The sequence below is a fragment of the Arachis duranensis genome, chromosome 6 (assembly GCF_000817695.3).
Source record: "Arachis duranensis cultivar V14167 chromosome 6, aradu.V14167.gnm2.J7QH, whole genome shotgun sequence".
NCBI classification, from domain to species: domain Eukaryota; kingdom Viridiplantae; phylum Streptophyta; class Magnoliopsida; order Fabales; family Fabaceae; genus Arachis; species Arachis duranensis.
This window is the reverse complement of record NC_029777.3, coordinates 54,503,492-54,516,093: the sequence shown is the minus strand read 5'-3', so window position 1 is coordinate 54,516,093 and position 12,602 is coordinate 54,503,492. Positions and strand designations below refer to the sequence as shown.

General features: G+C 40.7%; 1 non-coding gene across 1 annotated transcript; it reads right to left on the bottom strand.

The window, feature by feature from the left end:
• Nucleotides 1-10,629: 10,629 nt before the first annotated feature.
• LOC127740279 (small nucleolar RNA R71) lies at nucleotides 10,630-10,736 on the bottom strand. The gene has a single exon (XR_008000958.1). It is a non-coding gene; the product is annotated as a small nucleolar RNA R71 (small nucleolar RNA).
• Between the last annotated feature and the right edge of the window lie 1,866 nt (nucleotides 10,737-12,602).

Below are 12,602 nucleotides of genomic sequence, written 5' to 3'. Positions count from 1 at the left end.
AAAGCCCACAAACCGGGCTATTTACACAAAATATCCAGAAAAAAGATCAGCTAAAGATCGGGAGCTTTCCCGGCAGCATCAGTCTGAGGAGAAGGAAGACGAGTCTGAAGGGGCACGGCATCTACGGTTCCATCATCCCGGTTTAGAATCTGGCAATCCGGATCAGATGCAACGGGAGGAACAGAGGAGGTCGACACCTTAAGAGAAGGCACTGGGGGAGGATCTGCCTCATCATCATCCTGGTCATCAGGGACAATCTTACCATCCCTCACGACATTGTCCAGGCTAATGAGAGTCAAGTCGGCATCAGAAGCAACAACCCGGAACTGTTCCATCAGGTTCTCGGAGGTAGCAGTTACGTTACCCACAAGGTGACCTTGAAGCTCACCATAATTAACCCGGGCTGTTTCCAAATCCTCCCGAAGATGCATCAATTCCCTATAAGCCGAGACATAGCTGTCCTTATGTTTCAACGTCATGTCTTCGGCCAACTTCAAAGAAGCAGCAAGGGCAATAGAGCTGGCCTTCTCACCCTCCAACTCCCTCTCCACCTTCGCTAACTTCACCTCCAACTCCTCCTTCAAACCCTTGATTCGATCAAATTCCGACTTGGCCTATTCCATAAAGGATTTTGTGGCATGAATCGGAATTCCCTGAATTGTTCGGAATATAGCGGCACCCATATGAGCCATCTTCACACTATTTTTAGTAATAAAATCCAAATGCCGAAGATGAGACACGTCGTCCATGGAAAGCCCACCATAGGAGGCAATTTCCTGGTCAACAAACTCAATGGCATCAAAGTCTGGGGCATCCAAGTTTAGGGCTCGGATGTTTTTTGCTTTTTCAAAGGTGGGGCACCAGAAGCAGTAGCAGAAGTTTGAGGAGGATCGACCTGATGAAACTGGGGAGTAGGAATTACTTTCCTCGGCCCAAGGGTACTCGGCACAGGAGGCTTTAGGGGGACCTGTGAAGATCCCTCGCCGGCCACCTTGGCCGAGATGTTCAGAGCAGCAGTTGCCTTCTTTTCCCTTTTGAAGGCCTTCATAGAGTCATTATTCTTTGACATCTCTACAAAACACAAAAATAGCCACGACAAAGAGTTACAAAAGAGGAAGAAAAAGGAAATAAGTACAGAAACAAGTCAGATAAATAGACAAACAAATACCCAAAGCAGTCCGAACCAAGCACGGATTAGTCAAAAATCTTTTTGTATCAAGATGAGGTGGTTTCCCCCAGAGATCCTCAAGAACAACTACAAAAGCACGTTCAACATCATCCAGCATCTCCCAGGTATAGCGAGACACTCTTACATCCTTCTGCCACTCTAGAGGGAAGGAGGGCTCGTCATTTTCATCAAGATAAAAGGGGCGGGCCCCTCAACAGCTCGAACTCTAAAGAAGTAATTCTTGAAGTCCTTAAAGGACTCATCATACATCACAAACACTTTATGGCCCTGAGCGGACCGGAAAAAAACCCAAGAAGCTTTCTTTTTTGAAGAACCGCCAGGCTTGGCAGATACAAACAAGTAAAGAAACAGAGTCTGGGAAGGTATTACATCTAGTTCACGGCAGAGAAGTTGAAAAAATTTAATAAAACCCCAAGAATTGGGGTGAAGCTGGGATGGAGCAATATTACATGACCACAACAGGTCGGTTTCAAAAGCAGAAAAAGGAAAAGTAACATTCAACTGGCTGAAAAAGTATTCATAGGCATAGAAGAAGGGACGCTCCCTCTCAGTGGAAGTCGGAAAGCAAACCCTCTCATCAGAATCAGGATCAACAAGCTCGTAATCCCCCTCGCGAGCATTGTTACCACAAATCCTAGGACGCTTCCTCAGCTCTGTGCAAAATTCAGCGTCCACAACGGAAACACACAACAAAACAAGGGAGTCCAGCCAATCGGACATCCCCTCGGGAACTCTGGAAGACATCTCTACAATGTTATTGCGAGAAGACATGGGGCCAACTAAATCCTACAAGTAAGAAAAGAAAATGAGGTTACTACAAATATCTCGAACAAAGGGGAAAACAACTCGGTCAATGCTTCTGAGGCAATGAAAAGCAAGAAAAGGAAAACCCCAAGACTCAAACCAAAGTCCCGGGGCATCCTTTGGAGGCAGCAATAATGCAAGGTTTCCAGAACACATCCTTTGGATTCAAAGCAACAAGCATTTTTATCAAAGAAAAAACACAGCAAATCATCACAGAGCCTACCAAACAAAACATTCCCAAAGCAACAAAGCATGGGACCATTAAAGACGCAACCTTTTTTGAAAAAAGATCGGACAGGAAGCAATCTCCAAAAAATAGATACAGATCTTTTACCAGTATCAAAAGCAACCAGAAAGCAACAGCAAAACCCCAAAAAGCCTCAACAGAAATTCCAAGAAAAACCACAAGAAGGAAGATAAGAAAAGCATATCATAGCAACGAGTAAAAGATCATAAAAGATCCAAATTTTCAAACATGCAAAACCAGAACTTCACCAAAATTAAAGACGAAGCCACGAAGAAGACGAGAAAAGCTATTACCAACCTGGAAAGAATAAGCGAGCTTCAACAAAAAACCAAAGGAGGAAGACGAAAACTGGGAATACGAACAAGAGCAAAAACACAAAGACCCCAAGCTCCAACGCCAAATGACGCCGCACCACAAGGAAAACAGAAATGCAAACAAAAAAACAAAGAGTGGAGAGAACTATGAAAATAAGTTACGAAAAAAGCAAAAGAAGAGAAACCATTTTCAGGGTTTCGAAATCCAAAATAAAAGAGCCTAAAGGAAACGGGGCAATTAATGCTCAAAATTAAAAAGCATTAAACCCTCGCACGTTCCCAAAAAAGTGCCGGTATAAAAGCGCGCGTCTTTTAGAAGAAAACATTCTACATTCAAAAAAGACTCTACTAAGAAAAGGAATTGACAAAATGCTTGAGTTCGACTTCACTTAAGAAGGACCGAAGTCAAGGACTCGACCTCCAAAGGAAGAACCGAGCTCAAGCAGGGGCACTGTTCATACCCTGGGTCGAGATGACCGACCCGGGATGTTTAGCGACAAGGCGACCGACCTCTTCAGGTCAGACTATCCGACCTCTTCTCAAAGAGCTCGGCCAAATCAACAGAAAAGCCTAAACAAAGGGCCCAAATAGAGGAACACGACCCAAATCCAGAGGCAATCCCAGCCTACAGAGATAAAGGCGGTTCCGTTGAAGATAAGCTGACCTCACCCAAAGATAAGATAAGATAAGATAAGATAACTAACTTATCTTATCTAGAAAGGTCACTTCTCACCATTATAAATACACTGGAGCACCCAGGTATAACTCATACTCTGATTCTACTCAATACCTGCTTAATACCCTTGCTAACTTAAGCATCGGAGTCCCTTGCAGGTACCCCCACCCTCCGGGGACACAGGATCAGCACCACCACCAAGTCCAACAAATCGGACACATCAGTTCCGACCACCGTACACCCTCCGGACACGTCGGCTCCGACCAACACAGAAGATCTCGTCCGAGATCGACCTACAGTTTTAGGTAACCCTCAGAACAATATCCCTTGCACCATAGAGAACATAACAATTGAGAAATCATTCTGTGACCTTGGTGGAAGCATAAACTTGAGCAAAGCACTTGGAGTTGTGGAGAATGTGCTGATAAGAGTAGCAAATTTTTTTTCCTAGCTGACTTTATTATCTTAGACATGGAGGAAGATTCTAACACTCCCATCATTCTAGGGAGGCCCTTCTTAGCTACGGGCAGAGCATTAATATATGTCAAGAAAGGGGGATTATTGCTAAGAGTGCATGATGAGCACCTAGCATTTCATGTCTTCAAGACCCTGCACGAGCCCACTCAAGAAGAAGAATGCCTGAAGGTTAAGTCTAGAGATCAGAGCTTGAAGGAGGTATTCAATGAGTTAAGTACAAAGCTTATAAACCAATGGTTGAAAGAAGTAGAAATGGTGCAATAGGCTAAAGAAGTCAAGGAGGAACTGCAACCAAAACCCCCAGATGAGACCCTCAACAAGAGCTTTCTAGTTATTAAGCCACCAAAGCATGAATCATCTCTTGGAAAGGAGAAGAATCCCAAAAAGAAGGTGCCAAGAGGGTAGAGAAACAAAAAGATCCCCATTGAAGGCTTCTCACCAGGGAATAAAGTGATGTTAGTCCACACTTTTCTGGATACTATACTATGAGCTGGATCCTTTCACTTGAACACATAGAGATCATCAAACAGGATACCAGAAGGAAGTTCACAGTAAAAGGAGACAAATTGAGGCAGTATAATTTTCAGCCTCCATGATCAAGGGACAAGACGTCAAACTAGTGCCGTTAAAGAATCGTTTGTTGGGAGGTAACCCAACAAGAGGTATGATTAATCTATAATTGATGATTATTTTTTGCTAGAATTGAATGGATGTCATCACATAAACTTGCACTTATTCCCTTGAATAGCATGCTTTTGATCTTTCCTCCCAAATTGTGCTTGATTGTGAAAATATGCTCTTTTATACTTTATTTGATCTATTTTTATTCCATTTGACTTCCATTCGATGCTTTGATGTTGTTTGTGAGTAATCTCAGGTGTATGAGGTAGGAATGTGTTGTAGAAAATGGAAAGAGAACATGCAAAGTGGAGGAAACATGAAGAATCAAAGGAAGAGAGTTCTGAGATGTGTGCGTGCGCACAGCCCCATGTGCATCTGCACAAGAACCCAATCAGAGTGTGTGGACCAATCAGAGCGCGTCGTGCATCCATCCAAGCATCGCCTAGTGTTCGTGCGCACAGAAAGGAAAATTCGCAAAGTGTGCGGACGCACACGCCTGTGCGTCCGCACAAGTGTTGGCACATGACTTCATTAAAAAGGCATGTGACTCATGATTTGAGGGTTTTGGAGGCCCATTTCTGAAGTCTCTTAGCTCATATTGGATGAAGAATGAAGGGAATAGGATAACATATCATTAGGGTAGTTTTAGGAGTAGTAGTAGGAAGTTTTAGTTTACTTTTTCCCTAAGTTTTCTTCAACCTCTACTAGGGTTTTCATTAGGATTTAACATTCAAGTGCCATTTTCCATTTTTGATCTTGGATTTTGCTAAGTCTCATTGTAAGTATTCTCTTGTTATTACTCTTTCTAGTTACTTTGTTTTTACATTTTCTTCTAATGCAAGTTATAGTTTAGTTTTACTTTTCTCTTGCAATTTAAATTTCTTGTTGATGAATTTGATGTTTGATGTTCATTTCATGCTTTCTTATGTCATTCTTGTTGATTGAGATCAACTGTTGCTTTTACTTTCAAGTCTTTTCTCATTTTCACCATGTTTAAGCTTTTTGCCCACCAAGTGTTTGACAAAATGTCAAACATGGTTTTAGGCTAAGTTTTTACCTCTTGGCTTGGGTAAAGTGAGCAATTGGGTTCCTAGAGTTGGGATGTCCAACATTTAGTGTTAATTCTTGGATTGTTAATTTCTCTTGTTCCCACTAACGCTAAGTTGTTGCTAAGGCAATTAGCAAGCAATTTAGGATTTGTGGGTTAAGGACACTTATGCTCATTTAACTTATCTTCCAATGTGAGGGTTGATCAAGTGAGACTAATCCATTATAATTGTCATAGTTGTGGCTCCAACAAGGAAATGATCCTTCGCTCACTCCAAGCCAAGACCCCTTTTTATGCTTTCAATCTTTCATATTTTGTTATGTTAATCTCTTTCATACTTTACTTGTTTATATTACACACTCGGTTCTTTAATTGCTTCATTAGTTCAATTATTACAATTTTGCATTTTCTTTTATTGCTTTATATGTTCATCTCTTCATTGAAAACCCCTTGATCACTACAACCAAAATTTGCACACTCATTGCCATTGAGTGATTCCTAGGAAGAACGACCCGGGAGCTAAATACTCTCGATTTATATTTGGTTTGAATTGTGATAACATTTGATTGACGGTCAATTTGTTGGGTTAGGACTATACTTACAACACCGATTCCATTTTGATAATCGAATTCCTAACCTATGCAATTCGGCCGTTCGTCAAATTTGGCGCCGTTGCCGGGAAATTCACTTTGAGTTCAATGAGTGCCATGATTTTGGTTGTGTAAATATGTAAATAGTGTGAATACTTGATTTTTGGTTTACTACTTGGCACTAGTTGTAGATACTACTTTCCTCTTTAGTAATTTTAGTAGTTATAAGTTGTTAAGTTAACTTTTGTTTACTTGCCTACTTGTGTTTTTCTTTTCATAATTGTATGCTTTCACTGCCTCCTCAGTTGAATGACACGGTCGCCTCCAGACCCGAGCTTGGCCACTTTTGATCTGGAAGTTGAAAGAACTTTAACTCGTATAAGGCAAGCTCGGCGCCGGCTAGCTTTTGTGAATAGTAAATCGGGTTCCCTTGAGGTTCACTCCCATTCACTATCACCAACCGTCCGTGACTCGCATTCTCCGACCAACGAGGAGACTCTATATTCATCTGTGGGGAGTACTGAATTGTCTTTGAGTGACTCAGGTGACGCTGTCATGGTGGACCCTCCGCGAAGGGATTACTTTGAAAGAAGTTAGAGCACCTGATCTTAACTTGCATGTACCTTTGTGAACCCCCTTTGAGCCTATGAATTCCCTTTGTTTTGATAATAGCACATTGCTCCCCTTAAGCGAAAAACCATTGATTTTCTTGAATTACTCTTTGATTAGCTTGGGTGGGTTAGTGTGTAAATTCTAAGTGTGGGGGAAAACTTGGGAACACATTAGTGATAGAAGTAATAATTCAAAAAGTTTTGGCAATTAGGTAAAGCTCATGCATTTCACTAATGAAGACATATGCATTCATAGTTTAATTTAAAAAAAACTTGTGTATAACAAAGTATGAAATAAAGAGCTAAATAAATGATGCATATGCCATGTTTGAAAAGAAAATGCATGAGTGAGGTGAGTTAGAAAAAAGAGAAGAGAAGAGAAAATGGGTAAATAGGGTATGCTAATATGTGTATATAGGTGATATAAGATTTGGTGGACATTCAAGCTAATCAAAGAACTAATTCCTTAAGTCCACTTGACCATATCTCATCCTATCTAAACCCTAGCCCCATTACATCCCTCTAAAGACCTCATGATAATTGTTATTCAGGCATTAAATACTAGTCGATTGTTGGATGACTTGCAAATCTTTGAAAAGCATGAAAAAAAGGAGAATTGAGTAGTTAAACCCTAAATACTGAGTGAATTAAGTACATACACATCCGGTAAGGGGTTCGATCGCTCAATTCTATGTTCTTACGCCTTATATCATATCTTCTTGCAAGTTGTTTGATTGTTTAATTTTGAAAATTTCAATTCAATTCTTTGGACTTTGATCCTAGTGAATGCACTCTTTGCATTAGCCCTAAAGCTTTCTTGTGATGGATTGGAATTTCATGGTTTGTTTCCACCAACTCTCATTGTAGCGCATGTAGGTGATTAGCTTAGGATAGTTGCATACATCTAAGTAGTTTATAAAATAAGTCATTTTTTCCTTTCATCTATTGATACCAGGGCATCCTGGCCAGTTTTACTGACCTTTTCTTTACTATTTTAGGGTAGTTTCATGCATTTTCTTAGTAAATAAGCAAGTTTTGGATAAAAATACACTTACATCTTGATTCAAGCAAGCACTGTGAACTTTAGATGATTTCATGAGAATTATGCAGGAATTGAATGATAAAATAGATGATGCATGATCTCATGACTTGGAACATAGCTTTGATGCACCCTATTTGCTTGATTTCAGGACAAAGGAAGCAAAGAAGGGCCACGTTAGCCGCCACATTAGCCTCACTAACGTGACGACTAACGTGGAATGGGAGCAAGCTTGCAGCGTTAGTGGAAAAGTTATCATCAATAACGCCTTCGAAAGCCATCAGAACCCACGTTAGTTGCCACGTTATTTACATTAACGTGGGAACTAACGTGGAAGAAAAGGGAAGCTCCAACGTTAGTGGTAAAAGTAAACACCACTAACGTTCCAAAAGGCCACACATAGCCATGTTAAGAGTCACGTTAATCCAATTAACGTGAACTCTAACGTGGAGTAAAGAAGAGATTGCCAATATTAGTGACACTCACCTTTGTCACTAACACTGGATCAGGCCAAGATTGCTTACGTTGGTGGTCACGTTAAGACCACTAACGTGAATGGTAACGTGAGGCAAGGGATGATAGGCCAACGTTAATGACACTCACCTTTGTCATTAACGTTGGAGATGGCAAGCATACCCACGTTAGTGGCCACGTTAAAGCCATTAACGTGAAGCACTAACGTGGGGAGAAGGGGCGTTTTGAAGCGTTAGTGACAAAGGTAAGTGTCACTAACGCACTCGAACTTTGGCATGCCCACGTTAAGGACCACATTAGTTACACTAACGTGGATCATTAACGTGGGAAAGAGGGACAAGGAGCAGCGTTATTGGTAAAAGTGAGTGCCAATAACATTTGCAAAGGGCTAAGAGGCTACGTTAGTGGTCATGTTAGTACCACTAACATTGAAGTTAACGTGAATCAATTGGTTTGGAACGTTAGTGACAAAGTTATCGTCACTAACGCTTTCAAACCCAAGTTTACACCTAACGGTAATGCCACTAACGTCCTAACTAACGTCCTACCATGCCTGACTCACATTCTTTCTACAAGCAAAGCTGAGCCGACTGAAGACTGTAACTGCTTCAACTAAAGATCAAGGGCCCATATCCAAGACTTGAAGAGCTAACTAGAATATTAGAAGAGTAGTATATATAGGAAGTAGTTTTGAACTAGAAAGGAAGCTTGGCATTTTTGGGAACTACATTCTGTATATTTACTTTTCCTGCAAATTCTAGTTTACTTTGAGAATACACTCTTCTCTATCATCTTCCATTTTTAGAGCTATGAACAACTAAACCTCTTTTTATTGGGTTAGGGAGCTCTGTTGTAATTTGATGGATCAATTATAGTTTTCATTCTTCTTCCTCTTTCTTTTCTCTTGATTTACTAGAAAGTTTTCGATCTTAAATCAATTGGTTAGTTGTCTTGGAAAAGAAACTCTCCATAAATGGATCTTCCTTGAGCCTTGGAAAAGGGATGAGGAGATCATGATAGAATTACTTTCTCATGTTGGACCAAATTGGGGTTTGGATGGATATAGTGACATGTAATTCTACTAACACTTTGATTTGGAAATACATGTGGTATAGTCAGTGAGCATACTTCATCTCTTCTCATGAGCAATTAAATCAAGGAATTGAGCAATTGTTCAAGCTTAGAGAGATTGGGTTGCCAAGGAATTGGGATCCAATCACTTAAGATTGCCAAGGAGATCAATGAATGCATTGATTGAGGAAGAGATGAGAATAAACTTGATTTGGAGAATGCAACACCTCCTAAGCCCAATGAATCCCTCATTTCTGATCTTACCAATTCTCTTTACCTTCTGCCATTTACTTTTATGTTCATCTCCCCAAATCCCCATTTAAGATTCTACAATTTACTTTTTGTAATTTACATTTCGCCATTTATTTCCAGCATTTACATTTTCTATCATTTGCTTTCCTGCCATTTAATTTTCTGCAATTATCAACTTAACTTCTGCTTAGCTCAACTAGAACATTCCTCCAATTAAAGTTGCTTGACCAATCAATCCCTGTGGGATTCGACCTCACTCTATTGTGAGTTTTTACTTGACGACAATTCTGTATACTTGCCGAAGGGAAATTTGTTGAGAGACAAGTTTTCGTGCATCAAGTTTATGGCACCGTTGCCGGGGATTGATTTTGTATCGACAATGATTAAGTTGGAAGATAACTAGATTGAGCAATTTTCTTTGTTTTGATTATTTCATCTTAGTCATTTACTTCCAGTTAGCTATTTCGTTTCTGTTTTCTTTCTTCTTCATCTGTTTTCCTGGCTATCTACCATTTATTTCACTAACCCACTAACTGTTTGATACATTGCACCACTCACACTAACAACCATTCTAACAAGAGTAATTTCTTCATTTATTTTCTTTCTTGCTTTTTTCTCTATTGGTTGTATGACAGGTAGAAGAAGCAGAACTTCAACTTCCTTTGATTCTGAACCTGAGAGGACCTTCCTTAGATTAAGGAGGGAAGCAAGAGGGAAGAGAGTCGTTGGTGCTGAGGAAGAAGAGGAGTATTTTAAAACAGACATGGAGGAGAATATGGAGAACCACCATGAAGAAGAATCTCACAACCATGCCAGAGAAGGCCCAGTGAATCATGCTGGGAAAGAGAGAAGAGTTATAGGCTCTCACATCAACCCAAACCCAAGAAATTATAGAAGTAGCATTCAAAAGCCAATCATACATGCCAATAACTTTGAACTAAAGCCCCAGCTCATCACCCTCGTTCAGAACAATTGTGCATTCGGAGGAAGTGCCCAAGAAGACCCCAATCAACATCTAACCACTTTCCTAAGGATATGTGATACTGTGAAGTCTAATGGGGTTCATCCTGACACCTATATACTACTTTTGTTTCCCTTTTCACTCAGGGATAAAGCATCTAAATGGCTGAAATCTTTCCCGAAGGAGAGTTTAACAATGTGGAAAGATGTGGTGAACAAATTCTTGACGAGATTCTACCCTCCTCAAAGAATCAACAGGTTGAGAGCTGAGGTACAAACCTTCAAGCAACAAGATGGTGAAACTCTCTGTGAGGCATGGGAGAGGTTTAAGGACTTAACAAGAAGGTGCCCACCAGATATGTTCAATGAATGGGTGGAACTACATATTTTCTATGAGGGTCTTTCTTATGAATCAAAGAAGGCAGTAGACCACTCATCCGGGGGATCTCTAAACAAGAAAAAGACCATTGAAGAAGCCATAGATGTCATTGAGACTGTAGCTGAGAATGACTACTTCTAAGCTTCTGAAAAGGGCAACACTCGAGGAGTGATGGAGCTAAACTATATGGATGCATTGCTGGCTCAAAACAGGATGATCACCAAGCAGTTAGATAGACTCACCCCTTCTCACCCCTCCTACCTTAATTCACCATCACCACCCGAAGATAGACTCTCCATAATTGAGACTCTACTTGAAGATATATGCAAGGAAGTTCAAGACAGTAAAGCATTTCGGGAAGAAGTGCGATCCAATATGCTGAATCAAGATGCTGCCATCAAGAAACTTGAAACACAAATTAGCTACTTATTTAAGCAAGTCCCTAGCCACAACATTCGCAGCAACACTAATTCAACCCCAAGGGAGGAGTGCCAGGCTATCACCCTCAGAAGTGGGAAGGAATTGAAGGAGACCTCCAAGAAATCACAAGGATGAAAAGGAAAAGGGACAAGATGAAGTTCAAGTTTTCACTCCCAATTCACATCAAGAAGGAGAAGTACTGAAGCCATACGTTCCAAAAGCCCCATACCCTCAGCAATTGAAGAAGAAGGGAGAGGACAACCAATTCTCAAGATTCTTAGAAATCTTCAAGAAATTACAGATTAACATACCATTTGCTGAAGCAATAGAGCAAACGCCTCTCTATGCCAAGTTCTTGAAGGAGTTGATGACCAAGAAGAGAAGTTGGAAGAACAACGAGACTGTGGTAGTAACCAAAGAATGTAGTGAATCATTAAGCACAAATTACCCCAGGAATTGAAAGATCCTGAGAGCTTCTAGATTAATTGTATCATAGGAGAAATCACAGTGGAAAAAGCTTTATGTGATTTAGGACCTAGCATAAATCTGATGTCCTTAGAAATGATGAGAAAAATGAGGATTGAGGGGGCCAAGCCAACAAGAATGGCCCTGCAACTGGCAGACCGATCATTCAAGTTTCCTCACGTAATAGTAGAAGACTTTTTGGTGACGGTAGAAGACTTTATCTTCCCAGCAGACTTTGTAGTGTTGGATATGGAGGAAGGAGCCAAGACCTCTATCATCCTAGGAAGGCCATTCTTAGCCACTGCCGGAGCCATCATTGATGTCCAAAAGGGTGAACTTATCCTTAGACTACATGAGAAGAAAATGATATTCAATGTGTTCAAGGCCATGAGTTACCCACAAGAATCATTGGGAGAATGTATGTGGTTGGATTCAGTAGAAGCTGTAGTGCAAGAGACTTTTGAAGAGGAAGAACTTGAGGGGTTGACAAAAGAAGAGGAATTAGCATCAAGTGAAGAGGATGCAACAGCTGAGGTTCATGTTCAGGGTACACTAAAGGAGAAGAATGAAAAAAAAGCACCCAAACTTGAACTAAAGGCACTGCCGCCCACTCTCAAGTATGCATATTTAGGAGAGAATAAAAGTTATCCAGTGATTATAAACTCAGCCCTTAGCCAAGAACAAGAGGAGGAATTACTCCAAGTATTGCAAAAGTATAAGGATGCCATTGGATGGACACTTGCTGACATGAAGGGAATCAGTTCGGCCATATACATGCATAAGATACTGTTGGAAGATGATGCCAAACCTTCCATTCAACCCCAAAGGAGGCTGAATCCAGTCATGAAGGAAGTGGTACAGAAGGAAGTCATGAAGCTATGGCAGGGAGGGGTAATCTACCCAATTTTGGATAGCCCATGGATCAGTCCCGTCCAAGTGGTCCCCAAGAAAGGAGGAATCACTGT